This window comes from Protopterus annectens, chromosome 1.part1 (assembly GCF_019279795.1).
Source record: "Protopterus annectens isolate FY-2018-M chromosome 1.part1, PAN1.0, whole genome shotgun sequence".
Taxonomy (NCBI): domain Eukaryota; kingdom Metazoa; phylum Chordata; order Ceratodontiformes; family Protopteridae; genus Protopterus; species Protopterus annectens.
The window spans coordinates 767,616,621-767,636,461 of record NC_056726.1 but is presented as its reverse complement, the minus strand read 5'-3'; the positions used below and the strand labels follow the sequence as shown (position 1 = coordinate 767,636,461).

The 19,841-nt window shown below is 46.3% G+C and overlaps 1 protein-coding gene across 1 annotated transcript in view; it reads right to left on the bottom strand.

The window, feature by feature from the left end:
* UBAP2 (ubiquitin associated protein 2) overlaps window positions 1–19,841 on the bottom strand; it is a 2,620,504-nt gene that overhangs the window by 923,770 nt on the left and 1,676,893 nt on the right. The gene's annotated exons all lie outside the window — the stretch shown is intronic.

Sequence of the window (19,841 nt, the reverse complement as noted above, 5' to 3'; positions counted from 1 at the left end):
GAAGAAAATTGGCAGATGAATGGTCTGATTAAGAGCCACACTGGATACCACCTTCGGCATGAAAGATCGATTGGTCCTGAGAGCCACCCTGTCCAGATAAAAAATAATGAAAGGCTTCACTGCCATAAGAGCCTATAACTCTGAAATCCATCTAGCTGAAGTTACTGCTAAAAGGAAAGCTGTTTTCCATGAGAGAAATTTGAGGTCTGCAGTAGCAGCTGGCTCAAAAGGAAAGAGTGAGTTTTTCCAAAACAAAATTGAGGTCCCATGCAGGAGTAGGTGCTCTCCTGGGAGGTCTTAAATTTTTGGCCCTTCTGAGATACTGCTTTAGCAGAGGATGAGAGAAGGGGGGAGATTCTGTGTTGTAATGAGCTGAAATGGCAAAGGCATGGATTTTTATGGAAGAAAAACATTGGCCCTTGTGAAACATCTCAGTTAAGTATTGCAGAATATGAGGAATATTGGGCATTTCTCTGCTTATTCCTTGTGACTGGTTCCAGGCACAGAATCTTTTCCATTTGTCATCATAAGCTTTTCTAGTACTAGGCTTTCTAACCTCCAAAATGACATCCATCACTGGTTTGCTGAGGGATGCCAAGGGTGAAATTAGTTGATTAGCCACGCTGCAAGATCCAAAGTTTGGAGCAGTGTGTGCGGAATTTGGTAGTTCTGCTGAGACAGTAGGTAAGGTGTCTGAGGCAGGTGCCACGGAGGAAGGTGTGACACATTGCGCAGGAGTGGGCACCAGTGTTGGCAAAGCCAGTCTGGAGCAATCAGAATCATTTTTGGTTTTTCCTGTTTGACTTTTAGTAGAACTATGGAGAGCAGAGGCAGAGGGGGAAAGGCATAGACTGATAGGTTTTTCCAGCTGAATGACAGAGCATCCACTTTCCAAGCTTTTTTGTGATGAATTCTTGTGCAGAATTTGTCCAACTGACAGATCATTTTGCCTCACCCCAGAACTATGTCTGGGTTCCCCCATTTGCGTGTCAACATGTTGAAAAGAAGTTATGTACTCACCATAACGTTCGATGTATGTAGTCCATCTCGCCTCACATTCTTACCTGTATTCGGCTCCGACTTGGCTGATTTTACTAGCACAGAGTCTCTCACTGGCTGGGCTAAGTGGGTATCCCATGGTGCACTGCTCCATATCCCCAGATCTAGTTTGCTGCGAAAATCATTTGTACTCCATACACACATCACATCCATATAAAGAATAAGCTAATCAAAGGGACTCTGTAGATGATAACCTAACCTCCAAATCCTCCAGGAAGGGGGAAGGTGGGAGGGTAAGTAAGAATGTGAGGAGAGATGGACTACATACATCGAATGTTATGGTGAGTACATAACTTCTTGATGTTATGTAGTGCTATCTCGCCTACATTCTTACCCGTGGGACAGCGTCCCTAGCACCTACATCCTGGGTGGCTCATAGGAAAATACTCCTGAGAACTGTGGAGCCAAAGGAAGACCTGCCCCTGGAGACCGCATCCAATTTGTAATGAGAAACAAAAGTGTGAGGAGAAGCCCAAGTAGCTGCAGCTAGCTCGATAGGCTGTGGATGTAGAAACAGCCCGAGGAGAATGTGCCTTGACTGGAAATGGCAAATTCTTACCTCTTGCCCGATAGATGAAAGAGATACGACTGGCTATCCATCTAGACAGCGTGACCTTGGATAACGGAGAACCCATTCGGTTTTACGAAAAGGAGACAAAGAATTGGTCAGATTTCCGGATATCTTCTGTCTGGTGTAGATAGAAGCGTAACTGTCTATGTACATACAATTGGTGAAATCTAAATTCTGCCTTGTTAGAAAAGTGGGGGAAGAAAACAGGCAACTCAATGGACTGATTAATGTTAGACAAGGAAGCCACTTTAGGAAGGAACGAGGGGTTTGGTCTAAGAGCCCCTATCTTTATGGAAGATTAAATATGGGGGTTTGATGGAGAGGGCTTGAATTTCCGAAACCCGCCTCGCTGAAGTGACTGCTGTTAAGAATGCTGTTTTCCATGTCAAGAATTTTAATTCACAGGTACCTGCAGGCTCAAATGGTGGTAAAGTAAGGGCATGTAGAACAAAATTGAGATCCCAGGGCATGACAGGTTCGGACACTGGGGGACGAAGCAAAAGAGTACCTTTAAGGAATGCTTTGCATAGTCTGTGTGCCATGAGACTAGGTTCATTCACTACGTGGAAATTAGATATCGCCGCCAGCTGAACTTTGATGGTGGCTGATGCAGACCCCCGATAGAAAAGCATAGACAAGAACTCCAGAACTGAATCTATTGCAGCTGTGTAAAGATCAATGCCTCTAGTATGTGCTCAGATAGAGAACCTTTTCCATTTACTATAATAAATCTTTTTGGTGGATGGTTTATGAGAGGACGATAATATATGGACCACTTCCGGTGAAAAATTATGATGTCTGACTAACGATGGAAGTGGAGTAGCCAAGCTGTCAACCGGAGGGTCAGAGGGGTGGAACTGTCCCGACGTGTGTCAGTAAATCTGGTTGAGGGTCCAGAATCTAAGGAGTGTCCACAATGTATGGTTGAAGAAAGGGGAACCAGACTTGACGAGGCCAGTGTGGAGCAATCAGAATCATTCTGCTTCCCAAGGATTGCGCTTTATGAATCACCCTTGACAGCAGGGGAAACAGAGGGAAAGCATTAAGCAGACCGGAGGGCCAATCATGAACCAGAGTGTCCCTGGGTGATTCCCCCTGTGGGGGATCAGTGTGAAGTAGTTGCTGAATTTCGCATTGAGAGGGCTGGCCAAAAGGTTGCAGCAAGGCTGACCCCATCTGCTGAAGATTCACTCTGCAACCAGGCGATTCAGGGACCACTCGTAAGGCATCAAGATAGCTCTGCTTAGCCTGTCCGCTATTACGTTGGGACTTCCCCGGAATGTGAGTTGCCACCAGAAAACGTTGGGAAGCTATTACCCAATGCCACACTCGCATAGCCTCTCTGCACAGAGGGTAAGACCGGGTCCCCCCCTTGCTTGTTGAGATACACACTCAGGCAACATGTCAGTAGTGTGGTATCTCAATTGTCCCTAGAGGAAGAACCTTCTGAAATGCCTGCAATGCAAGAAGCACTGCTCTCATCTCCAGGACGTTTATATGCAAATGTATCTCGTGTTCCTGCCACGTGCCTTGGACTGTCCTGCCAAGATAATGCCACCTCCACCCCATCTAGGAGGTGTCCGTGGTCACCGTGGCAATAGGGACAGGTGGAACGAAAGGCTTCCCCCATTCAAATTGCTGGTGCACAGCCACCAACGGAGGTCCTGCTTGCACCTGTCTGTGAGTAAGATGGGATGAGATAGTGGGAGTCTTTGGAGAGACCATTGAACAAAGAGGAGCCATTAAAGAAGTCTCATGTGTAATCTCGCTAGAGGGACCAACATGATAGTTGCTGCCATGATCCCTAGGAGTTGGAGAACCAGTCTTGCCTTCGCTTGTCTCAGGGGCATCAGCATGTGTATTAGTTGTTGTAATACTGTGATCTTTTCTTGTGGTAAGAATGCTCGCATTCGAATGGTGTCTAAATCTGCTCCTATAACGGTGACAAGCTGTGAGGGCAATAAGGCAGATTTTTCCCAATTTATTGTTATGCCCACTGGTGACATAGATAGATGGAAACGTCCCTGGTTTGAACTAGTTGATGCCTGGTGGGGGCGGTAAGGAGCCAGTTGTCCAGATACGGAAACAGGTGGAATCCCTGATGTCTCAAGTGAACTGTCACCACCGCCATACATTTGGTGAACACCCTGGGGGCTGTGGTGAGACCAAAGGGCAGGGCTCGAAACTGGAAGTGACTGGCTCCCAGCTGGAAGCGTAGGTGACTCCTGGATACTCTGTCCATTTTGACATGGTAGTAAGCATCCGTGAGGTCGATGGAGCACATCCATACCTCCTCTCCCAACAATGGAAGAATCAAATGTAGTGTGACCATACGGAACTTGGACTTGTGTACGTGAATGTTGAGTTGACTGAGATCTAGTATGGGTCTCCGGTCCCCTGTTCTTTTTGGCACCAAAAGAATCTTGAGTAAGTCCCTAATCCGATTTGGTCTGAAGGGACATGTTGGATGGCTCCTTTTTCTAGCAGCTGCGAGACCTCTGAGGCTTCTTGATCCCTTTGACTGGGTGGAAAAAGTCTGGGATTTTTCTGATTGCCGGGGGTACTGAAGAGAATGGAATGAGGTAACCTCCGGAATTTATCCGTAATACCCATCGTTCCTGGGTAATGCTCTCCCAGGCTTCCGGGTATAAGGAAATTCGACCCCAGACTGGCTCTGGATAAGCGCAGTCGGGCACACCCTCAGGAATGAGAGCAACGGAAGGAGTAGCGGTCTCCCGGATTGTGGGAGCCCCGTCTGCCTCTAAGGCAACGTCTCCCTGAATAACCCCCACCCCACCCTGCCTCTGGAGGGGGGTGCACTTTGTGCGGCAGGAAAAAACCTCTGATTTCTTGAACCCCCCCCCCCCCCCCCGCTGGGCCTTGGGATAAGGCCTAGAAGGAAGGGAAAAATGGACCCCTACGGCAGACAGGGTCTTTCCCTCTTGCTCGCACCTGGTGAGGGTGTCTTTCACTGTGGCCCCAAACAAGGAGGAACCGTCAAAGGGGGCGTCATTGAAGGAAGACTTGAAGGCCTCCGCAAAGTGACAGGCACAGCCAGGCTTGCCTTCTAAGGGCAACCCCTGAGTTTGCTGCCCAACTTGCTCCCTCGGCTGCATACGAAATGAGCCGCATGGACGAGTTAGCAATGGAGTTGAGGGTAGAGACCTGGGCGTTAACAGTCTCAGCCACCGCCTCAGGTATGTTACCCGCAAGAGCATCTCCCAACACTCTGAGGAGATCTCTGGAGCCGAGTGAAGTAAGACAGATAATTCAGCGACCGTAGAGTGAAGGTTGCTGAAGATAGGGTACACTTCTCGTACCGATCCATGGTCCTAGACTCCTTGTTAGGAGGATGGATGGATGAAGGAGACTCTGCTACTTCCTTCTGGGTGGCTGCCGCCACCACCATGGCATCTACAGGGACTCCTTCAGACAAACTCTTTGCCCTGGGGGGCAGAAAGGAATTTGTTGGGACGCCTGGGCACAGGCTCCACAGAATCGGGGTTTTCCCACACTCTTCGACAAATGAGGTCAAGAAGTTCGAAGGGTGGAGACACCCAGGAGGTGGAGGGTTGAGCACCAAAAGCCTTAAGGAATACTGACTCCTCTTTGGAAAAAGCTTTGAAAGGCTAGTCACCTCTGTTTCAGTATCTCCAGGATATCGGAGAAGGAAACATCATCAGAGGATGACTTGGGGGGGGGGGGGGGCCCTTCCGATTCCTCGAGGTCAGTATCCGAGGTGAGAGAGACATCCTGGGAGTCTATGTGCTTCCTCTTGCACAATTTCTTTCTAGGAGGCTCCTCAGGCATGAACTCTGGGAGACCTTCAGAAAGTTGGGGACTGCTCCTGGGGGTATCCTTAGGGCCTGGCGCTCTACTGTCCATGGATAGGCGAGTATCAGAGGCTCTCACTGGGGTGGTGGGAGATGGAATGACCGACCCGGGTGATGTAGCCGACGACCTGGCCAGCGTGCTCCACATGGCCTTGAAGGCCGGTCCCCCCCACCCCCGAGTCAGAGGGCCAGTCGGCCTCAGAGGCCACAACCGGGACCGGGGTCCCACGAACCGATGCACCGAGTGGGAGACTTGGAACAGACAGATGTCCCGAAGTATCCCCCTCGGGCCCGACCAAAGAGACCAGAGTCCTGAACCCTGTGGACGGAACCGACATGGTCGGAGCCGAGGTCGGCACCGATAGACCCTGAGGGGGTATCGGAGCCGGCGTAGGATCATCACTCTGAGCAGAGCATACCGGCTCCGATGACAAGGATGTGCTCGGAGGAGGAATCATCGAAATGGTCATAGGAAGTGGCTCCGGAGCCGAGTGGGTCTGAGCCGAGAACAATTTAGCCAACACCGGCGACTGCAGGAGCCTCTGCACCACCCTATCAACATCCAAATCAGAAAGCCTGGAGGATTTGGAGGAGAGTGATGGAGATTGGGATCTCGTCAGGTGAACCACGCCTCAGTGGGCGACCAGCTCCGAATGGGTTCAAGAATGATAGGAGCAGACACCGATTCAGTTAACACTGATACCTCCTGTGGCCCAGAAGAAGTAGAGTCCAGTACAGTAATCTTCTCCGGAGGCTCCGAAGAGAAAGATGGAGCTGGAGACCTTTTCTTAGACTTGGAAGCTTTGGATTTTGACTGAGAACTGGAGGCCGAGTCTATAGCTTCCTCAAACGACGGTTTTATAAGTCCCTTCAATATTAATTTATTTTTCCTCTCCTGGAGCACCCTAGGACTGAATGTGTGGCAAAAGCTACACGACTCCTGTAAATGGATGGCTCCCAGGCAGTAAACACACAGAGTGTCCATCCGTGATGGACATCTTATATCCACACTTGGAACATTTTTTAAAGCCAGAAGGCTTATGCTCATTCTGATCCTTAGACATCTTATAACTAGCGCTAAGCGAAACCACCTAGACACAAATCACAAAAAGGGCGGGAACAACACACAAAGTAGATACACCAGAAAAACTCTACTCGACACAATCTAAGAACCTCTAACTGAAACGGTTCTTCTAAGGGGACACACAGACAAAACATAATCACACTAAAGTTCATCTAACAGAGGGGAGGACTAGGTCCTCTAACTAAAACGGGCCTAGCCCGCTGGAACAGTTATGGGATACCAAAACACAACTACCACACTCAAACACAGCAACAAGAAATAGCTATCAAAATAGCTTTTGGGTATGAACTATCAAATTTCTCTGAGAGAAATAGCAAAAAAGAGGGTATTTAGCCTCAGCCAAGCGAGACCATGTCCGAGCTACACAAGCGGCAAATGAGATCTGGGGATATGGAGCAGTGCACCTTGGGATACCCACTTAGCCCAGCCAATGAAAGACTTTGAGCTAGTAAAATCGTCCAAGTCAGAGCCGATATTCAGCTCCGAACCCACGAGTAAGAATGTAGGCGAGATAGGACTACATAATTTCCATTCGTGTGGGTCCATAAGATTTCTGCTTAGTTCGTCTGCCAGAGTATTTAGCTTTCCTGGCACGAATTGAGCCTGTAGTTGTATCTGATAGGTCAAGGCCATGTTCCACAATGCCATGGCAAGTCTGCAAAGGGGGGTATTAATGTGTACCCCCCTGCTTGTTTATGTACCACATAACTGTGGTGTTGTCTGTCTATCATTAGTTGTCCTGGATGAAGGCATTCTTTGAAGGCTGTCAGAGCATTCTGTACAGCTAGCATCTCTGATTGATATGTAGGTGCATTTGACTTGGGCTCCATTTGCCCTGAATGCACTTCCCTGCCAGATGAGCCCCCCAAGCATAGTCTGATGCATCTGTTAGGGTTTGGGCGGCAGGGGGTAGAGTGAATGACAGTCCCTTGTTTTGGTGGCAGGCCTCTGCCCACCATAGGAACTCTAGTTGCAAGCAAGGTATAATAGGAATCATTGCTTCCAGGTTGTGACAATGTTGACTCCATAAACTTTTTAAGTACCACTGAAGTTTCCTCATATGCAGTCTTGCATATGGAATTAGAAGAATGCAGGAGGCCTTGAACCCCAAGGCCTGCAGAATTTGTCTTGCAGACAGCTGGGTTTTTGTGGCCACCTGTTTGAAGTTAGTCTTCAATTGAATTTGCTTTTCTGGAGTAAGGCAAGTCATCTGGGCAGTTGTATTCAAGCTTGCAACCAGGAAAGAAATTTTTTTGAGAGGGTACCAGATATGATTTATTTTCGTTTATAGTGTACCCTAGACAAGTTAGAACCCTTTTAACAAATGCCAGATGTTTTAGAAGAATGTCCTTGTTTTCTGCCCGAGTTAAGCAATCGTCCAGGTATGGATATATTTGAATATTTCTTTGCCTGCAAAATGCAATTACTGGTGCCAGGCACTTTGTGAAGACCCTGGGCACAGTAGATAAGCCAAAGGGCAGTGCAGAGAACTGGTAATGCAAGTAGCCTGCTTTGAAGCGGAGGTATCTAATGCAAGATTCCCTGATTGGGATATGCAGGTAAGCCTATAAGTCTAGAGTTACCAACCACACATCTTAGCCTAGCATAGGTAGTAACTGTTGAGTCAGCAACTCGAATTTTGGAATGTCCAGAAATCTGTTTAGAGTGGATAAGTCCAGAACTGGACACCATGATTTGTCTTTTCTGGGTACCAGGAAAAGTCTGGAATAGAAACCTTGTCCCTTTTCCTCTTCTGGTACTGGCTGAATAGCCCCCATATTCATGAGGGACAGAACTTGTTTCTGGGCCTCTGCCCACTGACTTGGGGGCAGATCTGGCCATCCGTTTGGGACTGGCAAAGTGTGGAAGTGAAATCTGTATACCTGGGATACTATATTTAAAACCCATTTGTCCTGAATAATAAGTTGCCAGTTTCGTGCATGAAGTGCTAGTTTCCCCCCCAAAGGGGCGGCTAAGAGGTAAGTGCTTGGTGATTGTAGAGGGAAGTCAATGAGACTGCTTACCACAGGGAGGTGCATTGTTGCCTCCAGATTTGGTGGTGGAGGCACCCCATTGTTTTGTTCTAAAAGTTCCTTGCGACTGAAACTTGGTGCCTTTGGAATGTCTTGATTTGACTTGAGTGGCTCTCGAGGGGACTGGAAAGGACCAGTTCTTAGTAGGCCAGTGCCTACTAAATCTTGGAGATTGCACTTGTAAGAAATCTTTCACAGTTTGCATAGATTTAGCTTTACCTTCCATCTTTAACACTTATTCAGCCTTATTACCAAAGAGATGGTCCTGTTGTAAAGGAGCATCCAACAATTTTGCTTTAACATGGTCAGGCAGAGTTTGCTCTTTGAGCCAAGCATGCCTTCTTAGCTCAGATCCAGTTAAGGCAGCCCTGCAAGAGGCCTCCACGAAATCAAAACCACATTGCAAAGTATGTTTTCCAACTTGTTCAGCAGAACGGTTTAAATACTGTAAGTCTATTTTCCACACAGTCAGGAATCAGCATCATTTTCTGCTTAAGCAGTCCAATAACAGGTTGCTGATATTTTAACATATGAAATTGGCAGTTTAAAGCTCTAATTGCCAAGGTTGCCGAAGTATAAACCTTTTTACCCCATCTATCCAGCGCCCTGGAGTCTCTATCAGAAGGGGTAGGACTTCAGCAGTAGAAGCCTTAATGCCCTTGGATCCCTGTGAAATAGTCTCTGGATCTGCAATAGGATTTTTGAAAAAGGAACTTATGGGACTCAGGGACCCAGTACTATCTGGAGGCAGGGAATCAGGGGCCAAACTAGATTCCGAGAAAGAGTCATCAACAATGTCTAGTACAGGAGGAATAGCCAAAGGCCTATGCTGAGGTAGGAGAAGGAAATCCCCAAGCCTCTTTTTTGAACCAGAAAATTTCTGGCTTTCCCAGTGAAAATGCTCCCTCAGAGCATATAAGGTTTTCCCAAAAGAAAAATCCTCAGGAGGGGAAGCAGAGGGAACAGAGTCCTCTGCATAACAATCCTCATAAGTAGGCAAGGACAAATCCAGGTCATCAGAAGAGTCAGAAAAAACAGAATCCTGATCAGAAGATTCATAATCAAGCTCAGCCCTAGACCACCTAGAGGGTGGGGGTTGACTACCCCTGATTAGAGTTATTAGATATTCAGCCATTTTTATCATTTTTTTGTTTAGGCACAGAGGCCTGAGCATGTGGCCTGGAAGTCAGTATTTTAGACATTGATCGAAATTTAGGCTTTATTAAAGAAGGAGGCGTCGATTTAATATGCAAGTCTGTAGGCCTGAATACACCCTCAGAAGCCGGTGCCTGCACAGCTGCTCCGGACCCATCCAAGGTAGAGACATCCGCAGGTTCCACAGCTGAAGCATCTCGAGGCATACCGGACTCCGAATGGGTCATAGGTTCATAGGTTTATACTAGGCTATCTGCCCTAAGGCATTTATAAGCCTAGCCCAAAGTTTTGTGGCTTACGCCACCCCTTATGTTAAAAAATACTGTGCCCATTAGTTTGTTGTGCCTCTGTCCAGCAGTGACACTGAGATGATTCCCGGGGTAAACCTATGATCTCCCATCCACCGGTCAAGATTTCTCTTGAACAGAGCTAGCGAGGTGCTCTGCCTCACATGGACTGGGATTTTATTCCACAGCATAGGGAGTCTCTGGGTGACAAATCTATCCCTCCAGCATGTCCTATTTATATCCGTGCTAAGTTTTAAGTCGCTTGCTCTAGTGGATCTGGTAGATTTGGATTTTTTGAGGTGGAGCATGTCCATTAATTCCGGGTTGGACATGGCCTTGTATGTCAGGCACAGGTCACTTCTGAGCCGGCGGTATGCGACTGAATAGAGCTGGAGTTTCTTCAGTCTGGCAGCATATGACAGATTTTGGAGTCCCTTTATCCTTTTGGTGAGGAACTTTTGGGGTCTCTCCAATTGCTGCAGGTGTCGGGTGATACACATCCCGAATGGGGCATTGTACTCGATCATTGGTCTAAGTGAAGAGTACAGGGGAACAATGACCTCACTTGATCTGGATGTGAATCCCTTCATGATCAGGTGGGCATTGTAGAAGGTCTTTCTAACCACTTTAGCAATGTGAGTGTCAAAAGAAAGGCCACTGTCAACCTGGGTCCCCAGGTCCCTGATAACCTCTTCTGCGCTTAATGGACTGCCACCTATATGGTAGCTTGGGGTTACCTTGTTTTTCCCCGAAGGGTATGACTATACATTTTTTGGCATTTAACTTCAGGCTATGGCTCTGGCACCAGTTATCAGTTTCCGTGAGACCCCTCTGAAGGATATCTGTGTCCGATGTACTTTCCACTATGGCGCCCAGTTTGCAGTCATCTGCAAACTTTGTCAGCCATAGTCCTCCTATGTTTGCCTGTACTTCTGAGAAGTAGATGCCGAACAACAGGGGGCCAAGGACTGAGCCCTGTGGGACACCACTTGTGACCGGCTTGGAGTCTGACATGCCGCCAGCAACTCTAACACTGTGGGTTCTGTCCTTTAGCCAGTTTGCAACCCATCTTGTGACATATGGGTTTACATTTAAGCTGGTAAGTTTCTCTATAATACCCGAGTGGGGTATTGTGTCGAAAGCTTTTGCAAGGTCAAAGTAGGCTGTATGGACTGCCTTTCCCTCATCAATGGCCTTGGTGACTGTTTCGAAGAAGTCGACCAAGTTCAAAAGGCATGATCTGCCCTTGACAAAGCCAAACTGGGTCGGGTCCAATGTCTGCAAGTCCCCTATGTCTTTGTTTATGAGTTCCATTATGATCCTCGCCATAGCTTTGCAGACCAGGCTTGTTAAGCTTATGGGGCAGTAATTTCCAGGGTCCGTAGAGGTACCGCCTTTGTGGAGTGGGACCACAGTTGCCGTACGCCACTCCTTGGGCACGTATCCTGTGGTAAGGCTAAGATTAAACAGCTGCCTTATATGCGGGTTTAGTTCCTTGTTGAGTTTGTGTAGCACACAGCCGGGGGCACCATCCGGTCCCATTGATGCTGTGTTTTTAGCTTTAGAGAGAGCAGCTTTCACCTGCGCATTAGAGATGTCTGGGAGGCTACACTCCGCTGGGATAGTTATCTCTCCTTTTGGGGGGGAGAGGGGGGTGAAGTTTGCACTGAACCTGTCTGCCAGTATGTTGGCAATGTCTGTGGGTTCAGTGATTTTTGTATCATTTTGGACTAATTCTGCGCATATCTGGGAGTTTCCACTCAGGTTTCTAACATAGCTGAAGAAGGCCTTATGATTGTCTTTTGAATCTATTGCAATTTTTCTCTCAAATTTGGCCTTGGTTGATTTTATGAGTGCTCGTATTTTTTTACTAATAATGATCAAGGGTGTCTTCTCTTTTATGGATTTTGCTCTATCATGTAACAGCTTTCTCCTCTTATTGTAAAGTTTGTTTATGGCTGGGGTCCACCAGACTGGACGTTTGCCCTTGGTGGAAAGAGTTTTGGTTTTATTAGGGATTGCCTGATCCATGCAGTCCTGGAGGTGTTCGTAGAAGGCATTTGTAAGGGCTTCCGCAGCTTGGGTTGTGGTTTCCACTGGCTCGGGGGCCTTGAAGGATACCACACCAGTCTTGAGTAGTGTGAAGTTTGCTTTAGAGAAGTTCTTCACTGTGGTCTTTTTTGTTTGGGGTGGGGGCGGGATGTGGATTTCCAGTGAGATAAGTTTGTGATCTGATCTCACCAACGAGGGATATACTTCCGGTGTGGAGCATTTTGTCCCCATGTTTGTGATGATGAGATCTAGTATATTTTCCCCTCTTGTGGGATCGGTGACTAGTTGTTCCATGGCATTTGAATTTATGAACTCCAGGAACCTTTGGGCTAGAAAGTTGGGGCTTGAGTAATGTTCCCAGTCTATATTCGGGTAGTTGAAGTCACCAAATATAATGGTGTTTGGAGATAAATTAATACCCTCCAGTGTCTTCAGGAAGGCTGTGTGGGGTTCCTGAGTTTGAGAGGGTGGCCTGTAGCATGCTACAAATTGTAGAGCAGTTTTGCCTATGGTTAATTGCACCTGGATGGTTTCCGATGCTTCGTGCGTTGCCACCAACCTGGAGGTGTGGGTATCCATGATGAATATACCCCCTCCTTTTGTGGTGTGGTCCGGGTTTTGGGGGCGGAACGCATGATATGAGGTAAAACCTGAAAGCGCCGGGGTGCTCTCAGGAGCCTTGAACCAGGTTTCAGTCACAGCACAGACATCGATGTTCTCCATACTGAGAAGGGCCTCGAGAGCGTGCATTTTGAGATTTAGACTTCTGGCATTGAGCAGCATTACCCTTAGTTTCTTCCTATTTTTGTTTTCTAGGGTGGTAGGTTTAGAATTTGAACCTTGCCTAAAAAAGGCACTATGGGGGTGGCAAGAGCCTTAGCCAATATACAGAATCCCAGGGGTGACAGGTGCAAGCCGTCCCTTGCGAAGCAGCGTGGCTTGTCAAGCATGTCATCCCAGGCAGACAGACACTGGATCCCCTTTGAATGACACCAGAAATTAAGCCAATTGTTAAAGCTGATCATCTTGTCTCTATGTTGTGGCATCATTCTTGGTGAAGGAAGGATACTGCTCAGGGTCAGGGTCATACCTGCCTGGGCTACATAATCAGAGAGCTCCTCTATGTCTGTTTTCATGTAGTCCAGGGAGGTACATCTCAGGTCGTTCACACCAGCATGGACAATGACTGTGTCATATTTGTACTTGCTGTGGAGTGACCCGAGTGCTTGTGTTATGTGGCGGATTCTAGCGCCCGATACGCAGCTTACTGTGACCCTCTCCTTGTTCAGCCTGGTGAGTGGGACGTCAGTGTGTCTGACTATGGAGTCACCTATGACAAGTATGTTTGGTGTTGTATTTGGCCTTAAGGGCTGTGGCTGCTTTGCACACTGATTTTGTGGTTTATGTGTTGCCTGTGATGTGTCATGAGGTGGCAGTTGCTTGGATGTCTGCTTTGGAGGCCTCTGCTGTTTAGGTAAATTTTTGCTCAGAGCCTCCGAGTATGACTCTGTGTGTTTATGTGTTTGATTCATTGTTGTGATAGCTTTATGTGAGACTGGTTTTGTGGTGTGTGTAGTTGCCTTCTCCTCCTGTCTGGTCTTGCCAGTCCTGAGTTGAGAGAGCTCAGCCTCCAGTTTGGCTAAATAGCTGAATCTCACAAGTATTTGTGTTATGTGGGAGGAGGAGAGGGTTGTCAGTGTACATGAGGCAATTGTAACATTGCCTCAATATTCCCAAATTCACCAACTGGACAGGAGAGGACGCCAGCATCTGGCCCTTCGACATGCTAGAGAAATTTAGAAGTTAGGGGTGTAACTGAATAAGAGAGGACTTAGTAAGGAAGTGGGTACTCCTGGGGGGGGGGGTTGCTAGTGAAGGACTTTGTATAATACAGAAGTGATAAACCTGAAAAGAAAATGCTTTTAAGACAAGTAAAAGCTTTTAGGAACAAGTGCTGCGCTTTTTGGTTAAGGGATATACTGTTTAGATTACTAGTAGAGCAGTTCTAAGGGAAAAATCGAAGAACAGACTTTATGGAGCCAGAAAAAGTTTAACCTTGTTAAACCGGCGCTGCCCAATGCTGCTCTAGTGGAAACTCCGCGCTAAATCGCGCTAAAGTACTCTAAAGCGTGCTTGATAGCAGGGGCTGGAAAGAGCCAGGAATTGACCCAAAACAGCCAATAAAACTACAGTTTCAAGTCAGTAACCACTCCCACGGGGGGCAGGGAAGCAGCTCAATGTTTATCACTGCCACTGATCAAGAGAGAGACTTTCCTTTAGCCCAAGCAAAAATGGCCTCACAGAAACTTACAAAACAGTTCAAGAACAGCAAGCCTGTAACTTGAACTTTTTTAAATCTCAGAAAAGTGGGAAAAAAGCAAGATTTTTTTTTGTTTTTGTTTTTTCGGAGATAGCAGAGGTTCACAGGTAATATCAAGTTATAACAGTGCAGTAAATGACCCCACACAAGAGTGCTAGGTCAAAGACAGAAAATATGCAAGTTTCGAGAAAAAAACGATTTTAAAATTAACAGGAAATTCAGTATACAGCTTTTGGTTGCGCTCTAAATACAGCTACTAATGAAGAAATCAAGTTTAACAAGCCAGAAAATGCTCAAACTAGGCAGCTATGCAGAAAAACTTATCAAATAAACAGAGGAAAAATACTTAAAATCTCAAAAGTGGCTCCTTTCTTCTCTCAGCGTTTTCTCCTCTTGGTGGGTGCTTCACCAACAGCCAACAAGCCTGAAAAGACGCCAAAACCACGAGGCAACTAGGTTTTAAGAGAGGAAGATGAAGGAGTTTTGGAAATGACCCCTTTTGGCCAATAAAACTACAGTTTCAAGTCAGTAACCACTCCCACAGGGGGCAGGGAAGCAGCTCAATGTTTATCACTGCCACTGATCAACAGAAAGACTTTCCCTTTGCCCAAGCAAAAATGGCCTCACAGAAACTTACAAAACAGTTCAAGAACAGCAAACCTGTAACTTGAACTTTTTTAAATCTCAGAAAAGTGGGAAAAAAGCAAGATTTTTGAAGGTCTGCGAATCTGAAGTAGCGGGTATCAGGGGATGTGAAAGCACCTCTCTGAGTACCAGCGAACTTGCTTAGGAGAAGCGTCGTCGGCAGCTTTGGACCTCAGCGGCCTGTCTCGTTCTTTATCTTTGCGTTTTTTCAGAATCCTGGTAGTCGGATGGCTAACTGATGACATTTCTGGATAATTAAACCAAGAACTGAAATATTTAGAGGTGAAAATATACCGACTGATATTGCGCTGCTTAAAGAAAGCACAAAACCGACAGCAAGGTACATTGTGGTCAGGGCCCAGGCAAGGAATACTGTAGGAATGAAAATCTGAGGGTAATGCTATTCAATGCTAGAAGTCTAAACCTCAAAATGCACTCACTCGAGGCACTCCTTAAAATGGAGAACATTGATATCTGTGCAGTGACAGAGACCTGGTTCAAAGCTCCAGAGAGCACCCCTGCATTACCAGGCTATAATTCATACCACACCTTTCGGCCACCAAACCCAGACCGAAACATTAAAGGTGGAGGTGTGTCCATATTCATTAAGGATATCCACATCTCCAAGCTAGTTGCTCAGCATAATGCATCCAAGATTATCCAAGTTCAATTAACTCTGGGCAAAATCGCAATCCAGATTGCAGCTTGCTACAGACCCCCCCACCATGCCCCAGGATTCCCACTCCTCTTTTCTTGATACACTGGAAAACATTAAGGTACAACCCAATACTCTAATAATGGGTGATTTCAACTACCCTACCATTAACTGGGAAAACTACTCATGTACCAACTCTTTTGCTCAACGTTTTCTGGAAAACATCAATTACAACGCTTTGGATCAACTTATCCACAACCACACAAGAGGCAGCAATATCCTAGACCTGGTCATCACCAACATGGGTGACCGGTGTTCCACACCAGAGGTCAGCTCCTCGTTGGTCAGATCCGACCACAAGCTAGTCACCCTAGACATCCACATCCCACTCCCAGCCCCCATTAGGAAAACAACTGTAAAACATTTCTCCAAAGCCAACTTCACGCTTAAGACAGAAGTGGCAAACTTCATGACACCCATGCAGATGGACAATAAAGGTACGACTGCTGAATCCTACACAAATGCACTTTAAGCACTTACATGAGTGCATGGATCATGCTATCCCTAACAGAACCAAGATGCTATCCTCCAAAAAAAGGAAGCCAATCTGGTGGTCTTCTACCATAAACAAACTCTACAACAGAAGAAAGAAACTGTTGCAAAAGAGTGTAAAATCCCACGATTGGAGGAACTCCCTGGTCAGCCTCAGTAAGAAGCTGAGATCCCTCATAAAATCCTCCAAAGCTAGTTATGAAAACAAAATTGCCACAGATTCTAAAGACAACCACAAAGCATTCTATAGCTATGTTAAAAATGTCAATGGCAACACTCAGATCTGCTCTGAGTTACAGCACAATGACACTAAATATACAGAACCAACTGATATTGCCAACATCCTGGCAGATAGGTTCAGTGCTAACTTTATCCCCCTCTCACCCCCTAAAGGGCCCATCTTTATACCGGAAGAATGCCAAGTTCCTGTAATCACGGCTGCACAGGTAAAAACTTCACTCTCTAAAGCCAAGAACACAGCATCCATGGGACCTGACAACATCCCAGGCTGCCTTCTACATGAACTACAGAATGAACTAGCACCCCAACTAAGTACCATGTTCAGTCATAGCCTCACCTCAAGCTTTGTGCCCACTGAATGGCACACCGCAACTGTTATCCCACTCCACAAAGGGGGGGCCACAAAAGACCCCGGGAACTACCGCCCCATTAGCCTGACAAGCCTCGTCTGCAAGGCCATGGAACGTATCATCATGGAACTCACAAAGACATTGGAGATCTCCAGACCCTGGACCCCACACAGTTTGGGTTTCTAAAAGGCAGATCATGTCTCCTAAACCTGATAGACTTCTTTGAAGTAGTCACCAAGGCCATGGATGAGGGTAAGGTGGTTCACACAGCCTATTTAGATCTCGCCAATGCATTCGACACCATCCCCCACTCTGGAATTATAAACTCACTAAACTAGGTATAAATCCCTGTGTCACAAGATGGGTTGCCAGCTGGCTTACTGAAAGAACCCACACTGTGAAAGTAGCAGACTCCAAATCAGACTTCAGACCAGGTTCAGTCCTGGGACCTCTCCTGTTTTGTATCTACTTCTCTGAAGTACAGACTAACACAGAAGGTCTTTGGCTAACTAAATTTGCAGATGACTGCAAACTAGGAGCCATAATTGAAACTCCTAACGATGTGGACCATCCTACAAAAGGGCCTCACTGAGACAGATGCCTGGTGTCAAAGACATGGTCTCAAGCTCAATGCCAAAAAGTGCATTGTCAACCCCTTTTGTAAAAATTCTGTACCCATGAACTACCACATAGGCGGTAGTCTACTTAACACCAAAAGTGTGATAAGAGACCTTGGGACACAGGAGGACAGTAGACTCTCCTTTGATAATCACATCGCCAAAGTGGTCAGGAAATCCTTCTATGTGGCACACCTCATCACAAAATGTTTCTCATCCAGAAAAAAAGAGGTCATTGTTCCCCTTTACTCATCACTCATTAGACCCATTATAGAGTACAACGCCCCTTTTGGTATGTACCTCACAAGACCTCTACAACTGGAAAGGCCGCAAAAATACCTCACAAACAGGATTACTGGCCTCAAACAGATGCCTTACGCAGACCGTCTCAAACAACTCCAGCTTTAATCCGTCGCATATCGCCTACTCAGAGGTGATCTCTGCCTAACATACAAAGCTATGTCAAACCCAAAGCTGTTGGACATGCTCCACTTAAAGAAATCCCAATCCCTTCAAGCTACACGCTCTAGGTACCTAAACCTTGTCACCACAATAAACAGAACATGCTAGAGGGATAGATTCCTGTCCCAGAGACTTCCCATACTCTGGAACAGACTACCTATCTATGTCAAACAGAGCTCCTCATTAACACTCAAGAAAAATCTTGATGATTGGATGGGTAATAGGAAATTCACCCCAGGGATCACTTCTGTGGTTCTGCTTGACAGAGGCACAGGAAAATAACTTTCTTGGGTGGCGAAAGCCGGGGTACATTTTTGGCTAGGCTTGTATAGGCCCTAGGGCCAATAGCCTAGTACCTACCTATGAACATATGAGGTATTTGCTTTCCACAAGTAATGCAATTATTAACTTTTACTGACATCGATAAGGAGCAAGAAAAGTTTCCCCAACAGGGTACTTAGCTTTAGTTGAAGACTTCAGTTCTGAAACTCAAAAACGAAAATTTCAGGAGTCTGCCGACCTGCACTTGCGAACTTCTGCTTCGGGCACCACACGGCAAGAAAGACTGATGTAATGGCGTTGGCTGCATGTTTTATACCCCTGACGTCATGGAAGAAGGGACAGCATCCTTGCAGGACCCAAGACTTGTTAATCAGGCCGACTGAGGGCTACTGCAAGCAGATAACCCAAATGTAATGACTGCAACAGTGAAACACAAAGAACAAATGCTTCTGCTTCAGGCACCTCGGCAAGAAAGACTGATGTAATGGCGTCAGCTTCTTGGTTTTATACCCCTAATGACCTGACATCAGTCCTGAAGCGACAGCAATCAACACAGAAATACTAAGTCTCTGATATTCGGGCCGAGGGCTACCTGCTATCAGATAGACTGATGGCTACCTGCTTGCAGACACCCCAAGTGTGATGACTGCAACAGTGAAACGCTAACATCAGGGGCTGGAGGAGGGCTAACAAAGCCATACAAAGGTCAATGAAGAACAGCAGGAAAAAAGCAAAGGTTTCCTTTTTTGCAGGCTAGCCTGCAGTATGGAAATGGAAACATTTAATGTTACTACATTTGTTAACCAAGTAAGAGAACTGGTCTGCGGAACTTCTTCATGCTATGACCCACATCACACTGACAAAAAGTAAGACAAGCAATACAAGATATTAGATAAATATTTTTATATTACAGGTACATTTGTCTTTTCAGCTTTTCCCGGTTAGGGGTCGCCACATCGGAACTCCGGTCCACTAATGACTGGCAGAAGATTTTCTTTTTTATGGTGCCGAGTTGCCAGCCCGACGCCCAACCTTCAGCAAAGTCACGCCCATTCACGCATGTCTTTTGGAGGCCACTCGACCGCGGGGATGACATGCAGACTCCACACAGAAGGTACTCCAGCCATGATTCGAACAGGAGAACCTCTTGCTGTGAGGCAACAATGCTACCACTGTACCACCGTAAAATAAAAAAAATACAATCAGCAAGTTTTGTATAATACAATAAAAAACTGATAAAATTTGATGGCATTAGGTAACATTAGATATAATATACACGTATGCGGTCACACAGAAGTAAACATTAAAACTTTAAACATAAATGTTAAATAGCTGGAAAAAATCAAATGCTGCAAGATCACTGTGGCTGAAATAACGTAGAAGCAATGAAGAATTGGAGATGTGTAGGAAGAGAAGCATGACTGGTTCAAGAGACAGGGAAGGGGACAAGGCTGCCTGAAAGTCTCCAAGTATCAAGCATTCTTATCAACTGTAGTATGCAGTCTTACAACTAACCAAACATGGACCATTTAACAGATACTTTGGTTCACAGGTTCTCATACTCAGTCACAGTGATCTTAACTTCATTCCCTACAATGTGCAGGCCCCCAGTAGCTATCAAAAAAATATTTTGAATTTCCCTAT